General features: G+C 36.4%; 1 long non-coding RNA gene across 1 annotated transcript; it reads right to left on the reverse strand.

Annotated features, from left to right (window-relative positions):
- Nucleotides 1-1,885: 1,885 nt before the first annotated feature.
- On the reverse strand, nucleotides 1,886-3,624 carry LOC131224129 (uncharacterized). Its single transcript, XR_009160836.1, has 3 exons — nucleotides 3,538-3,624; nucleotides 3,294-3,429; nucleotides 1,886-2,013 (listed from the first exon to the last, which is right to left on the reverse strand). It is a non-coding gene; the product is annotated as an uncharacterized LOC131224129 (long non-coding RNA).
- Nucleotides 3,625-17,195: the final 13,571 nt, after the last annotated feature.

Consider the following 17,195-nt stretch of genomic DNA (forward strand, 5'->3'; position numbering starts at 1 on the left):
TTCTCACTCTGATATTTCTCCCACCTGCATCACAAGAAAACAAATGAAACTTTTTCTTCTTTTTTTTTTCCTTTTAGTTTGATAGGTATTGAACCCAAGATACCAATGTTGAAACAAACCCTGCCTGCCATTGTGTTATGGACTCAAACACAAACAAATGAAACAATTAAAAGTCCTTATTTTCAAATTCTAATGTACTAACTTCAACTTCAACTTCACCTAGACAAGCAAAGATGGATGAGGGAGAAATTTTTAAATCAAATGGTCCTCAAAAATGGATTAAAACAATCACTTCATGACAAGCACAACATAAATGTTTCCATATCTACAGGAATTGAGAAATCTTTGCTGTGAGACGGATAATTAGGGGCAAACCAAATAGCTGTTTATCTAAGCTATTGTTGGGCATGTACTCATAGATCACCAAAAAGGATTTACTAACAAAATGGATAAATAGACAATCTTGATATTTGGCCGACATCAAGTTTTTAAGATTGAGCTACACAGAATGGCTGAACTGAGACATGTGAGCAGAATCAGAACCAACATCGAACCACCTAGAACTTAGACGCACAATCCTTTGCCTTCCTATGGAATAAAGATGAATCCCACAGTCCCAAGCTCTGAAGAGTTTCAGTTTCTGCAAACATAAGTGTCAGAGCAAACTTTCTTGTAAATTAGGTGGCAAACTGGTAATAGGAAAGATATGCTCCGGTTAACTTTCTTGTAAACAACCCTTCAAAATCCCACCTATACCCTGCAATCAACTAAAATGGACACTTCAACTAAATGAACTAAAGAAACTGACATCACTGCTATAGATCATAAACAATGTGGCTCAGGAAAAAAAATACAAATTAAGAAAATACAACAATTTTCGATCGACTGAATATGAAAGATTTTCAGTGCATGGGCCATCTAGGGTGAGAACCCATCCGGTCAATTACACTTGTATGAACTGAAAACCTAAACTATTGAATGGAGAACAAGAACTGTAGTTTAGGAAAAAATAATGGTTAAGAAAAAAAAAAAAACAGTAATGGTTCCTATTCAACTGGAAAAAAAGGTCGAAAAACTTATTGCTATGATTTTCCTATCTGATGAATTTTGGTGCATCGACCATTCAGGGTAAGGTTCATCATGTCTATGGTTTCAGTGGTTTGGGCATTGGATCATTGAACCATGACCCCACTTGTACAAACTGTAATCCCAATCAGTTAAACCCTCCAACTATGCACTCAGAGCATTGTGTGTATATAGTATCTCCAACCAAAAAGTAAAAAGAAAAAAGAAGCAGAGAATAATAGAAGATGATGGCATTGAATTCATTATACAACAGCTTAAAGAAGAAGAAAAGGAAGAAAACACATACTGAATAGAAGATGATAGTCACTAGGGAAGATGCTTTTTATGATATCAACTATTGCATGCACCTTTTTAAACAATAGGCATGCAGTTACTGGAATAAAAATGCAACTGACCAACATAAGGGAACACAGTTTGCATGCAGATTTTAAAAATTACTGATGCGGGCAGTTTTGTTAAGAAAGAGCCTGCCGATATATCAGATGTTGTCCCATAATACTAGATTAAAATGCAGAAAGCTAATATTTCTTATGCAAAAGTTGTCAAAATCTTCCACCAAGATACTACAATAGCAAAAGTGAAACCCATGTTCAAAATCTTCCACCAAAAAACTTAAGATTTACAATACGATTTGCGATTTGATATGATTTAACACCTATTACGATTTGCGATATGATAAAGATTTTGACGATATTATATATAACAAGCATGCACAGAATAACATATCCGATTATATCCACTAATTCAAATCAATCAAGGACAGCTTTTAATGGCAACAAAGCCTATCTTCATCATATTAGCAGCAAGAAGAGAACATGCCAGTAGTGCTTCAGCATCCGTTGTCATCAAGTTGGTTATTTTCCCAGATGCAAACTTTCTGCGACCCTCATGTGTAAGCCTCAGGGATTTACGAAACACAACAGCAACCTGAATGGCAAAATAAGATCATTTGAATACAATGATGCTGCAGGAACGTCCATGAATTCATGGACCTGAAAAGGAGCCAAATAAAAAATAAGCATTATAGTAATTACTGATGTTGGAGTATCAACAAGTAAAAACTAAAACAACATAGTTGGACTAAATGCTCAAGACACAAAACATGGGGAAGTATTCATCAAGATAGATTTGGCAGATAGATAATATACAAAAGCTTGCATGATAAAAAGGAATAATGTTTTGATGACATAGTCCAAATGGAAATCAATGGATAATAGGCAATATCAAGAGAATATAAATTTCTAAATTAACCCCACTACATCTCCTGATATTAGCATGTGGAGAATAGGCAATGGTCATGTGTTGAAAGAGAAGATATTTCTGTGGGGAGTTTTGTCAAACACCTTGCGGGTGTGATGGATATAACAGAATTTACAATACATAGAAACTAGCTTTGAGATGAGGAAGTTGTTGGGGATGATGTCAAAAACACATCATACGCAATACATATCATATGCTAAGAACCAATAAACCAAAAGGAGAAAACTGAGCTTTAGGAACAGAAGATAATTTTTAAATGTATTTTCAAAATTTAAAGGGAAACTGTAAGAACTCAAAATTCTACCATTTGTTCTTTCAGCATTTGAAAATACGATGCAGTGAGAAATTAACACAAGCATTTGGGTAGACATCATGCAGTGGCCTTGCATCATCCAAGGGGACTTGGCATTGCTGAATAGCCACCAAGCTGTTTGAGTTTGGCTTTGGAGGTTTTGTACCTTTCGAATCCTTTTTCTCCTTCACCTTTCATTATCAGAACTCCTAGAAGCATTCCGGTTAGGTTGCTTGCAGCAGCAAAAACCATCCAGAACGTTCAAAGGTAGAAGAAGCCTTAGAACTTAGTGTAACAACTCAGCAGAGCCAGGAGATTTGGCTGAACCATTTGAGGAACCTGATGGAATGTTGAAATTTCCTTGTAGGGGATCGCATTTAGCACCCAAAACATTTCGCACATTAGATGTTTTCAAGAAATCAATGGTTGCAGTGATATTTACATGTTTTTCATGTTTATCATTAGTAAAATCAGTACCCAGTTCTAAAAAGCATTGGCACAATTCTTTGATCACTTTCATGACTGAAAAAGTGGGCTTAATAGATTTGTATGATGTGATACATTTATCCTTGACCAGTTTTAAAACAGCATCTAGATTTGGCATATGGAAATCTGACCGATCAATGGCAGAGTTGCAAGTCAAAGAAATTTTCACCTCTCCAGAGGTTGATGATGCGATTTCCAAGTGAGCAGGAGATGCCTCTAGAACGCTTACAAGCTCAAGACTTGTTCCATTCTAGCATGTTGTCCCTAGAACACCACCTCCTTCATCCTCAGCATCATTGAAGCAACTTAAATTTAAAAATAAATAAATAAATAAAAACACCCTCCTAAGAAACATACTTCTGCAACAAACTGTAAACCATTCAAAGTAGAAACGTCAAGAAACTAATTCTTACCTCAACCGAGTTCCTGAGGAGAAGGTATTCATGACTGAGTCCGTTGTGAATCGTCAAGAACTTGACGATTTAGATTGGATATGATGAGCTGAATTGGAGGGCAAATCGAACTGGACGAAGATCAAGAGATATGGAGAAATGAAAGAGAGGGATCGAGAGATTTAAGAGAGAGAGAGACAGACGAGGGTTTGGGGCTTTGGGGCGCAGCTAGAGGGAGAACGAGAGATGAGGGTTTGGGGCTTTGGGGCGCAGCCGGAGGGAGAACGAGAGATTAGGGTTTGGGGAGAGAGGGTTTGAGGTCTGAGACCGAGCGTCGATTAGGTGGGTCCTTTTGTCCATCTGTTTTGAGAGATCATTTTAGGACATGAGACTAAATATGAGGTGGATCTGAAACTCAAGTGGGGCATACAAGAGGTGAGAAATCCACGGTCCTTCTCTTTTACATTTAGAATGGGCAATAACAGTTGCAAATTTGGAACAGCTTAGAACCATTCCTAAACCAAATAATGCAACCATTACAAATTTACAATTTTGTTGTAGTGGGCCCATTATTTGAGTTTTTCAATTGAGAAAATTGGACCGTGTCAACTTAATGGACACAGTTTGCCACGTTCAGTAAAGCAAGTTATGGGTATTTTAAAATTGAGTTGGAATTTGCAGAGGTGATTGTAGAGAAATGAAGATAAAGAGAACTTAATTGAATGAACCTAGATGAAGAGGTTAAGTACTCCAAGGCTTTGATATTATAAAAGCTTTTAAAAGCTTGAGAAAGAAGAAGATTTGAACTAGAACTCTTAAAATTCAATGATTTTCGGTTGAGAGGATGGTCACTATTTAAAGAGATATATCTACAACTGTGATGGGTTGGGTTTCCTTACAAGTTGTGGAAATTGTACCGAGAATAATATCATATTAGTACAATAGATTTCTAAAACATTTTAACAAGAGTATTTAAAAATTGAAAAAAGAGAGAGAGGTGAAGAATAAGCTTCTACTTGATGAGACAGACAAATGGCCTAGGAAGGGACATGATAAGGTCGATTACCGTCTTTCTCAAGGAATAACTACTCTGAATCCGCGGAGCTCTTTAGACTCCTCACAATGCTTCCTCAAATCCACGAGGGATAAAAGCAAAAATAATTCCTAATAAATTCAAAATAATTTGATTGATTATAAAAAATGAAATTACAACCCTTTAAATAATGAGCTCAAACCTAGGATATAGTTTTAGACTTAAGGTCTGTTTGTTAACTCTGAAAAATATTACTTAATGCGGAATATAGAAAATGATCCGTGTTAATTGTTGTTTGTTATTGCCAAATTTGAAAAGCGCTAAGGGATTTTTCATTGATTTTTCTCCACGACAGGGGTCTAGCTTAATGGTGAATATGAAATGCACTCCATGAATTTTTCTATATTAAAAATAATAATAATAATAAAATTGCTTCCAAAATTACCCATCCTCAAGTTAGTATGGAGATTTTTTTCTCTTCTAAATAGTTTGCGTGATACATAACCCAACTTTTAACATATAGAACTTCTTTAGGCCCCCACTATAATTTGTGTTAGATCCACACCGTCCATCAACTTTTTCAGATCATTCTAGAGCATGAACCCAAAAATAAGGCACATATAAAACTCAAGTGGACCACACCATAAAAACCAATGGAAATTGAATAATTATTGTTGAAACTTTTCTAAAATCCAATGTGACGTTTATTTCCTGTATAACCTCTTCATAAGGTCACATGGATGTAGATGAAAAAGGAAAAACACAAATATCAGCTTGATCAGGGCCTTCTATGGCTCTAACAATGGTAGGCACCCAATTTTCTCTATTTCCTACAGTGTGGCACACTTAAGCCTTGAATCTACCTCTTTTTCTTTTTTTTCTTATGCCCCTAAATGATATGGAAAAGTGGATGGACGGTGTGGATAAAACATATACATCATGGTAGGCCCCACACACCCACTAACGGGGCCTCCCTTCTCCTGTCGGCATGGGATCGGATCAACGCGGATTTCCTGCTAAAGACTTTCCCATGAGGTTCCTGCACTTGGATGCAAGGTGTGGTCCACCATGATGTTTATGAGAATCCAACCCGTCCATCCATTTTTCGAGCTTATTTTAGGACATGCGACCAAAAATGAGGAGGATCTAAAAACTCAAGTGGGCCATACAAGATGAAACAGTAGGATAGGAATGCCTCCTATTGAAACCTTCTTAGGCACCACCTTGATGTTTATATGCCATTTAAACCATTTATAAGGCCATTTCCACTGAGATGAAGTGAAAACACCAAAAACATAGACAAATACAAAACTTTTCTGGCCATATAAATATTTCAATGGTGGTCACTAAATCCCCACAATTTCCTCTCGTGTGGCCCATTTGAGTTTTGGATCCACCTTATTTTTGGTCACATGTCCTAAAATGAGCTCAAAAAATTGATGGACAGGTTGGATTTCTCACAAACATCGCAGTGGGCCCCACTTAGAATCCTTATACAAAAACTTCCTCTGAAAGGCTTTTGCATGATACCTGCTAGGGCTGAAAGTCAGGTGGGTTGGGTTGGGTTGGGTTGGTGCTCAACCCTAGCCCAACCCAAGGTTCTTATACCTCAACCCTAACCCAACCCAACCCAACCTCAAGCTGGGAATTCTCCACCCAAGCCCAACCCAAGCGGGCTCGTTCGGGTTGGCCGGGTTGGTCAAGTAGATATATGCTAATATTTTCGTTATTATATTAGTCTATTATATTTTCAATACACGACTTATTTTTTGTACCTATAATTTTATTAATTATATATGTAGTTGTTTATCATAAAGAAGTTTATTTTTTCTAAACAAATAAGCTAAAATATAGGACAAGTACTCTTTTAAAAGCCGTATTGTGTATCAAGCAATCTATTTGGGAGACAGAAATCCGGCGTATCTTGTTAGCTTGAGTCATCAGAAATGACGTGGACCAATGAAACCCAATAGTATTGGAATTTCATGTGCCTTCAACACAGATGATCCACACTCAATTATTATTAATTTATAAGGAATTTACATATTGATCGGGTTCGGGTTGGGTCGGGCAACTCGAGACCTCAACCCAAGCCCAACCCCAGTTTTATCAGGTTAGTGTTTGTATGGCCCAAGCCCAAGACCAAACCCAATACATCCTGCCCAAGCCCAACCCAATGTCGGGTCAGTCACGGGTCGGTCGGGTTGAACCCACCCAACTTTCAGCCCTAATACCTGCGTCCCATGTAGATTGCTCACTGACGTCGCCAATGGTAAAGAGGGATTGGGCAATGCTTTTTATGCCCCACCATAATATATGTATTTTATCTACATTGTTCATCTATTTATTCTGATCATTTTAATGCATTGGCTTAAAAATTATAGATCCAAATCTAATGACCACACCACAAGAAAATAGTGGTGATTGAATGAACACCATTAAAAACTTCCTAAGCCCATTATAATGTTTATTTACCATCTAACTTGTTGATTAGGTCACACGTACATAAATGAAGGTTAAACATAAATATTAGGTTCATCTAGAGAATTGTTTTTGTCCCCACAAAGCTTTTAATAGTGGGCATTCAATCACCACTATTGCCTATGGCCAGTCCATATGAAATTTCGACCTTCCTCATTTTTTGGATCATTCCATAAAATGATCTGAAAAAATGGATGGACGGCGTGGATAAAACATGAACATTATGGTGGGGCCACACAACACAGTTTAATAGCCACCTCAGTGTGGCAACGTCTGTAAGCAATCCCCCATCCAGATCCACTACGCTGCTGGGATGAGATTTCCTGCAAAAGCCTTTTTCAGGAAGCTCCTGCACATGAAATGGAGGTGGGCCCACCTTGATGTTTATGAGAAATCCACCCGCCCATCCATTTTGTGAGTTTATTTTAGGACATGGGACAGGAAGTGAGTTGGATCCAATACTCAAGTGGGCCGAAAACATGAGGATTGAACGTCCACATTTGAAATGTTGGTGGGGCTACAGAAGTTTTGAATCAGGGTAATATTTGTGTTCCGAATTCATCCCAGTAGGAATGACGTTATGAAGGATATGGATGGGAAGGAGTGGCACATGATTCAAGGGTCCTTATAGATATTGTGCTTGATCCAACAAAAAAATCTCCATTGCCCCCTCCTAATAATATTTAATATATTTTTTAATATAACTTGGTAAAATTATAACTTAAAATTTTGCTAAAAATGTCATTTGTTTTTTTGTAGATAATTAAGTATTATCTTGTCAATGTTGCTTACCCCTTACACAAGAGGATTTATGGCACCATACCATAATGTTCGGTTTTGGTTGGGTGACTTTCGTAGTGGTGAGCAGCCTACTAGTAAAGATGAGGTTTTTAATCATATGCATGCGAAGTTACAGAATGTAATCAAAAAGGCTTTTGGCGTGTACTTGAAGACGCGTTTTGCAATTTTATAGCGAATGGCACCATATTCCTTCCCGACACAGTGACATAGTTATTGGATGCATGACACTACACAATTACATCAGAAATGAATCCATCTCTGATCCACTCTTCCAACAATATAAGGATGAAAATGTTCTTTTAGAGATGAATATTGAATCAGAGAATGATATGCCTGAAGTGGAAGGAGTATTTAGAGACTTTGAACAAACTATTATGTCCAATATGCGAAAAGAAATTGTTGTCATACTTATACATGCAAATCATTAATTTTTTTATCTATTTTTTTATATAATAATATTTTAATTTTCTATTAAGCAATTTAGTTTATTTGAAATAAATAGAATGATTTTATTTTCATTTAATAAAAAATACTTTTTTTTCGTAATATAAAACATTTCCAAACAGGAGATAGGGGCAAATGTGTCAAATTAACTGATTTCAGACATCTTAGACGTTTATTAACAAATAGGTTGTTTCGAAATCAATACTTAATTTTCAGAGTTCAACAATAGTTACCAAATAAGTTTTTTTTTTTGTTTTTTTTTTTTTTAGATTTAGACTTCATATTTATATTTTAGATTTAGGATTTAGACTTCAGATTTAACAAACAAGGCCTTAGACTCCAACTCAAACACCCTAAAAACGTGACTTATTATAAATAGTAAACTTACTATTTATAAACGGCCTCCATTCTTATTAGACTTAATGGTTTTCAGCCAAAAATAGTAAGTGTTCAATTTGGCCCAACCACGCTATTCTCATTACTTTTCTAAGCCCTTTTCATGTTAGGCACAATTCCTACAACTCAAAGGATCAAAAGTTATACTCAAACTAAAACTTACTATTTATATTAAAAACGAAATTAAGTGAACTTTTTACCTTTTATCTGATGGAATCTCACAAATTCAGTGTGGGCAACCTGACATAGTGGGGTTGGTTGGCTTAAGTAGCTTCTCCTACCCAAAAATCATATATAATATGTCGAAAAACTCATCATGATTTGCAAGATACAACTGATTTAAGGTCTTAATGGTTTGGATCATTTCTGCCTCCGATCAAGCCTTCTCTTGTCCATCTTTGCCACGAAAGTGTCTGCGACCCACTCTACATCAACAAATGGCGAAGGGTCACCATGTGCATCTTAATGTTTATTCCTCTCTAAGTCCACTCCTTCATCAAGGTGAAAATGATGGTGACATCAAAGGACCTACTAGGGTGTACCAGAGATGGAGACGACCACCCATATTAGTGTATCTTTCTTTGTAAATAGGAGATGAGTTCCAGATGGGGTCTGCCGGGTCATTATGAAGACCCTACATGTATTGGATGTGCATCAGGAAGACCCCACTTTGGAATGATGCATATGGGCTGCTTAGGAGACCATTTTAGTCAGAGGATTTCTATTTCGTGTTAATCTGACTATTGGATCTTGTCAATCAAGCCATTGGGCTACCGGATCTTCCTAATCTGAGCCCCTTAAACTTTGATCTTTCTATCTTTATGTTTTTTGTTATTTTTGTGATTTATTTGAAGGTTTTGATTGATAATAAATATTTTAGTTTTCTTATTTTGGATGATGGGTCACTTCACTTGAATGGCATAATTGTAATTATGTTAAATTTTTAATAATAAAAACACAATGGAAGGTGGAGTTCCAAGCCTAGTGGAGATTTGAGACGAAAAAAAAGTTCTCTTGCGTGAAGAATTTTTCTCATTATTTTCTAGGGTTTATATATATATAAACTCACTTCCAATTAAATTGTGGAAGGGTAGAAACTTATTTAGTGGTGGATTTCCCAAGGTACATCATTCCTCTTCTTATTCTTCAAAAGGTATTCTTCTTTTTACATCATTCATCTCTCTTCTTCGAAATGTATTCTTCTTCTTCTTCTCTTGTCTTCCTATTTTCATTTTCATTACAACTTTCTAAACCTTAGATCTTTAATTTTCTGTTTTCTCCAATTTCTAAAAACCCTAATTTCAAAATCTCCAATTCCCATGAACTCTAATTTTTCAAATTTCAGATTTTCTCATTTATAACCCTAATTATAAAACCTACAAATCTGTTCCTTGAGTGTGGAACGTGGCTATGTTAAATTGGAAGTTTTATCCTTCCATCAGGCTTAGTTTTAATTGATTTATATGATTTCTTAGCACGCAGGCATGTGATTTAGGTTAAATCAAATTTATTTCTTATTATTTACTATTAATTACTTGGTAGGTTAGCATCTTTCGTTAATTAAATTATTTTATGGACTCTTTCATAATTTCTACGTTGCATGCTAGCATTAAATCATGTGTCCTGCATCAGAAAACCCTTATTTGAATGCATATAAAAGATCATCTCCACAGTAAACTTCTATGGGCCAATACAATTGGAGCAATGTGAAAGGCTCCTAAAACCTTTAAGTTCACACAATGTGGCCGCCTAAGCTTTGGATCATGCTGGTTTTGGTATCTTCACTTCATCCTAATATGTTACACTTTATTAAAGGGTTTAATGAAAAATATGTACCCACACACTCAAACCAACAGTTGGCATCTCATCCACACTGTTCCCAATAGTGTAGCCTACCCTTTTACCCTATTGCACATGTGGTGTGATGGGCTCACATTGTATTAATGATAGTACACAAGAGGTTACTCTCCTAAACCCAAGTTGGGTTGGGTTGGGTCGGGTCACTTGAGATTGACCTTATTATAATTAAAATAGTTGTGTCAAGTCAGGTCGGAGTTCGATGTTTATGTGGGTTGGGTTGAGATACAGCGTATTAATGCATTATGACTCAGGTTAGGGCCAGGCTTCTTCGTTCGTTTAGTAAATAAGTTGGCTTGGGTGGACTTCGACTCAGCCGGAACCTGTCCCATTGCCACCCCTTTGATTAATATTAGGGCGGAGGTCATTCTGTTTCGGGACTCATTAGCACCCATATGTGTCACCCAATTCAACCATGAGAGCCATCCAAGTTGGAGGTTCTACCCTATACAAGCGAGAAACAAGATATGAATGGATGATTATGACCATTGATATACATAACTAAATGTGGCCCACTAAAGATAACATTTCAGATGACTCATATTCAACCCCACATATCAATGGTTTTCACGATTTGATTGATTTGATCTAATCATAACATAATGCAGCTATACATAATGGTGATATGAAGTTCTACTGGTGTACACGAGTTGAACCAACACCACTTTAACCGAGTCGAGCTTGGCATAGCTTGACTCGGCTCGGCCACTAGCTGACCCTAGCTCAAACTTGGCTTGGCTCGGTCATCGAGCCTGATTGGCCAGCTCAACTCGGTTCGGTCAGCATCTTGGGCCAGATCGAGCCGAGTTCAAGCCAAGATCGAGCTGAGTTCGCCTGTGCAGCATTTTTACAAACACATGGAGTGCACCTTCAATTTCCCACTGTATGTAAAACAACAATAGTGGTTTTCTAGGTATTTCATCAAACACTCAATAGGCAACATCAAAATCAAGACACAAGGGTACTTGTTTCATATCCATACCTTCCTTGCCACCAATCGACACTTCATTGGGTCATTTCATCAAACACTTGGTGAGCAACATCAATATCAAAATAACTGAGTCACCAAACTAGTTCAATTCGAGTTGGGGTTTGATCTGATTCGAGTCGAGCTCGAGCAAGCTCAAACTCGTTTCAAAATTTTTTCGAGCTCAAAAAATTAGCTCGATTCGGCTCGAACTCAATTTCAAACTGAGTCAAATCAAGCTTTTTCGATAAAGGGGGAGATTGTAAGTGCTATAGTTTATATTCCTGTCTATTGTCAAATTTGTGGTGCCAAAAACACTGTTATATATAACTTGCATAAGTGAAGCTCTCTCAAGGATCAACATTCATGAATAAGCTAAGCTCACAACAAGCAAAGCTCACAAGACAAGACTCAAGCTGAAAAGTACAAGGCAGTTGGTAAAGAACTCAAGACCCTTGCAAGATTGAGCTACATCAAGATTTCAAGATTGATCTACATCAAGACTTCAAGGCTCATACTTCAAGGTCACTTGTTCCTAATGTTTCAATGTCCATACTTCATAGTTGAAGTTTGACTGACCATAGGTTGACCTTAGAAGTAGGTCATTTCGGATACATAAACCGAATGTTTATTTTACATGAGTTTGGTCTGTTCTTCGACTAGTCCTAGGCCTTCTTCGACTAGTCCTAGAGTTGCTTCGACCAGTCTAAGAAATTCCTCGATCAGTCGTGAGTTTGTTACAAATTCTGGATAAAATCTGTTAGGCTTCAACTAGTCCAGGAATCTGTTCGACCAGTGGTAGGAACAGTGTCGACTGCATCTACGACCAGTCGAAAATCTTCGACTCGAATTCCAGCGAAGCTTTTCAGGACCTACGACCAGTCGAAGGAGACCTACGACCAGTCGTAGAACGGTCAAAGCATATCCCGCCGGATTTTTCAAATATCTGTTATTGCTTCGACTAGTCGAAGAGCTCCCTAGACCAGTCGAAGACGCGATCTGCTCACCTATAAATAGTGCATGAATCTCAGAAGAAATCATCGAATTAATTAATCCATTCAAGCCAATCTTCGTCGAACTTCTGAGAGATAATTCTGTGCTCCATCTAAGCTAAGTGTGCTTATTTAATATTCTCTTTCCTTAGCTTTATTTAATTGATTTTGTTTCTGCTATTCCAATCTGATTTGATAAGAGGAATTGTTATTCCCTTTCTTTGGAATCAAAATCAATTAAGGCAAGCCCTATTTGGTTTAATTTAAAATCTATTAGAATTAGAACCATTGTAATTGAGTACTGGACATTGAACTTGGACATTCAATCATCTACTCGACTTAGTTCTAGGCTGCTATAACGAAGGAGATAATCGGTATTTTACATTTAATTGTAAATTCCTTTTTATTTTGGTTTCTTTCAAGATTTGCGGAAAAATCTTGTTGTATTGGTTATCCGAGGAGAGCCAGGAAAACTCAGAAGTGGGGTTTTTTAACTGTGTAAGCCCACAGACAAAGACACAATTATAAAGGTTTTGGGTGAACCTGGGAAAACCTATTTTGTTAGTGAACGCCAATGTCCCCTGTGTGAGGATATTAGGAGTGGAGTAGCATTTTGTGTGGCTGTTGTTTAACAGTTGGTGAACACACAGGCGAACCACTATAAACTCTTGTGTTGTGGTTGAATGATTTATTCTTCTGATCTTTAATTATTCTTTTGTGAGATGTATGTATGGTGGTGAATGTTGTAATTATTTAATTCAAGCATTGTGAGAATTTTGTAATAGTTTAGAATTTATTTTCAGCTATTCCTTTATCAGCTTGATTTTCAATTTCATTTGAAAGTTGTTCCAGCAAGGTTGCCCTGCCATTTTTATGGTGTATGACTGTCCCTAGAACAATACATTTGTGATTCAATTTATTTCAATTCAGTTTGTATTTGTTTCTGTTTTCCTCTTCGGTTTGAGATTTGATACAAAGATCTTTCTAGAAATAAGGTTGTCCTACCATAAACTCTAGTTTTTGGTGTAAGGTTGTCCTTAGAACAACATTTGTATCAACCTCTCAAGATCTGAATTTTGAGGCTGTTTTACTTTCTGCATTGTGATTTACTATGGTTATCATATTCTTTTAATTCCGTTGTTATAAGTTTTATTTGGCATTGTCATATTCACCCCCTCTAGGACATATAGCTTGGCCTTTTCAAGTGGTAACAAGGCCTCCACCCTTTGATGGCTCCAACTATGCCTATTGGAAAGCCAGAATGAGGATCTTCCTCAAATCAATGGATGAAAATGTGTGGCAAGCCACAGTGACTGACTGGAATCCTCCTATCATGGAAGTTACTGGGGCTGATGGTTCAAAATCTATGAAAGTCACACCATATTATCAATGGACCACTCTTCAGAAAAGTGAGAGTAGTGCAAATGCTAAAGCACTAAATGCAATTACTTGCACACTATCACCGGATGAGTTCAAAAGAATCATTTCCTGTGATACTGCAAAGAAAGCTTGGGATATATTAGAAATGACACACGAGGGTACTACAATTGTCAAAAAATCTAAAGTCCAACTCCTCACAACCAGATTTGAAGAAATTCATATAGAGGAAAATGAAATGTTTATGGACTTTTACACTAGATTGAATGACATTGTAAACTCAATGTGGGGACTTGGCGATAAAATCCTAGAAAGTAAAGTGTGTGCAAAAATATTACGCTCACTTCCTGAACAGTTCAATTCTAAAGTAACCGCGATCCAGGAACTTCATGATACGGATAATATGAGGGTAGAAGAACTAGTTGGTTCTCTACAAACCTACGAGTTAAACTTTAAAGCTCCTAAAGGTAAATCTATCACACTAAAAACTTTTAAACGTAATTCAAAAGAAAATTCTGATTCAGAAGATGATATGGCTCTTTTAGTGAAGAAATTTTACAAGATTTTCAAAAGCAAGAAAAGGGTTGATTTTCAAAAGTCAAATGATAAAAAGAAGTTTAGACCCAATTCTCGAAAATCTTTGAAAGATAGTCAATGTTACAACTGTCAAGAATATGGGCACTTAGCAAATAGATGTCCTAAAAGGGACAAACCCAAGAAGAAAGGTATGTTGGCTACATGGGATGAATCATCTGATTCTGAAGGTTCTTCTGAATCAGAAGATTCTGAAACTGAGTCGGGCAATGAGGTTAAAGCTCTTATGACTCTAGCCAAATTCACATTTTCAGATAATGACTCTACAAGTGAAGAAAATCTGAATAGTGAATGTGAAAATGAAGATGATCTTCAAGACGCTTACAATGCCCTATAGAAGGAAAGTTGTAAAATTGCTGTCAAACTTAAACTTCAAAAAGAAAAGTTTTCTAAACTCAAAAATTGTTTTGATTCACTTGTCTTAGAAAATTCACAAATTTCAGATTGTTTTGAAAAATCAAAATGCGATTTGCAATTCAAAAACTCCCTAATTATTGATTTAAAATCTGAAATTGAGAAACTTAAAACCGAAGTATCTTCTCTTCTGAGTTTAAAGGACACATAGAAATATACCCAAAGTGATCCAAAGTTAAAGAAACTTTTATCCGGATCAAGAAAATGTGGCGATCGATCTGGGTTGGGCTATGATAAAAATCTACCTCCTAAACAAAAGTATACTCCTCCTATGTTTGTTAAAGGAGAGTCCTCAAACTCAAAAGGGAAAAGTACTTATCAAGATTTTTCTAAAAATTTAAAAACTTTTCAAAAACCTAGAAGCACCCATGTCACTTTAATCAGAAACGAAATCCACTAGCTGAAAAGATAGTTGATTTACTCAAGGAGCTCTTAAAATCTAACTCTATAGGTCATTCCTACAAATGTACACAAAAGAAGACCAACTATGTTCCTAAACCCAAAACAGTTATGAAATGGGTTCCTAAAGTCACCTGCTTGGTTGCTCACACTGCTTTCAAAGCAACAAGTCATTCAAAGTAGTACCTAGACAGTGGATGCTCCAGGCATATGACAGGTGACAAAGCTTTATTCACCGATCTGAAAGATATGACTGATGGTTCAGCCACATTTGGTGATGGTAGCAACTGCAAGATTATAGGCCAAGGTACGGTTCAACTTTTTAATCTTCCGGTGTTTAAAAATGTTTTATACATTGAAGGCTTAAAACATAACTTGCTTAGTATATCACAAATATGTGATAATAACCATAATGTTCGGTTTTCTAATCAAAGCTGTGAGATAATAAACAATAAGGGTTCTGTAATATTAACTGGACGTAGAACGTCTGAAAATTGCTATATTATTAGCGAATCCAGCTCATCTAATCAAACATGTTACATGGTCCATACAGACGAGACTGATTTATGGCACAAATGTCTTGGACATGTACATTATCGAAATTTATATAGATTGAGCAAACGAGAACTTGTAAGAGGTTTACCCAAACTTCAAAAATTAGATAAAATATGTGGTAAGTGCCAAATAGGCAAACAAACAAGGAATTCACACAAAAAGTGAATTCAAATACCACATCAAGACCACTCGAACTTCTCCACATGGATCTGATAGGACCTACCAGAACAGAAAGTCATGGTGGGAAAAAGTATATCCTGGTAATAGTTGATGACTTTACCAGATTCACTTGGGTAGTCTTCTTAAGGGATAAATCTGAAACCCTTGAAGAAGTAAGAAAAGTTTTCAAAAAGATTCAAACTGAAAAATCTTCTCAAATCAGTAAAATTCGTAGTGATCATGGATCTGAATTTGAGAATAGCAATTTTGAGAAGTTCTGTAACGACCAAGGAATATTACATGAATTCTCTGCTCCCAAAACTCCACAACAAAATGGATTTGTAGAAAGAAAGAATAGGGTGCTTTAAGAAATGGCTAATGTCATGTTGAATAGCATGAAGCTCTCTAAAAATCTTTGGGCTGAAGCAGTCAACACAGCTTGCTATATTATTAACCGAGTCTACACTAGTAAAGATAATAATAAAACGACTTACGAATTGTGGTTCAATAAAAAGCCTACTGTTAAATACTTTTGAGTTTTTGGCAGCAAGTGCTATATTTTACGTGATCGTGAAAATTTGGGAAAGTTCGATACGAAGAGTGATGAAGGTATTTTTCTAGGATATTCCTTAAACAGTCGAGCTTATAGGGTTTTGAACAAAAAGACTGGTGTGATTCAAGAATCCATTAATGTTGTCATTGATGATCACTTAAACACATCAATTTCTAATTCAGATAATGATGAAGTACTAATCATTGATAAACTCGATACTTCATCGAATCAGACTGATTCTGAGTTGAGGACTGTTAAAGATCATCCAACCACACAAATTCTTGAAAACCCTCTCACCGGTGTTTGCACCCGTAGACAACTTGAGGATATATGTAATTATGTATGTTTTACATCCCAAATAGAACCATCTAACGTAAAAGAAGCTCTTGCTGATGAGAACTAGATTGTTGCGATGCAAGAAGAACTCAACCAATTCATAAGAAATGATGTTTGGTATCTCGTACCAAGACCTAAAGATAAACACATCATTAGAACAAAATGGATTTTCAAAAATAAGTCTGACGAGTGTGGAAATATAATTAGAAACAAGGCTAGACTAGTGGTATAAGGTTATACTCAAATTGAAGGGATTGATTTTGATGAAACCTTTGCACCAGTAGCACGTCTTGAATCTATCAGACTATTTATATCCATCGC

The sequence above is a fragment of the Magnolia sinica genome, chromosome 13 (assembly GCF_029962835.1).
Source record: "Magnolia sinica isolate HGM2019 chromosome 13, MsV1, whole genome shotgun sequence".
NCBI classification, from domain to species: domain Eukaryota; kingdom Viridiplantae; phylum Streptophyta; class Magnoliopsida; order Magnoliales; family Magnoliaceae; genus Magnolia; species Magnolia sinica.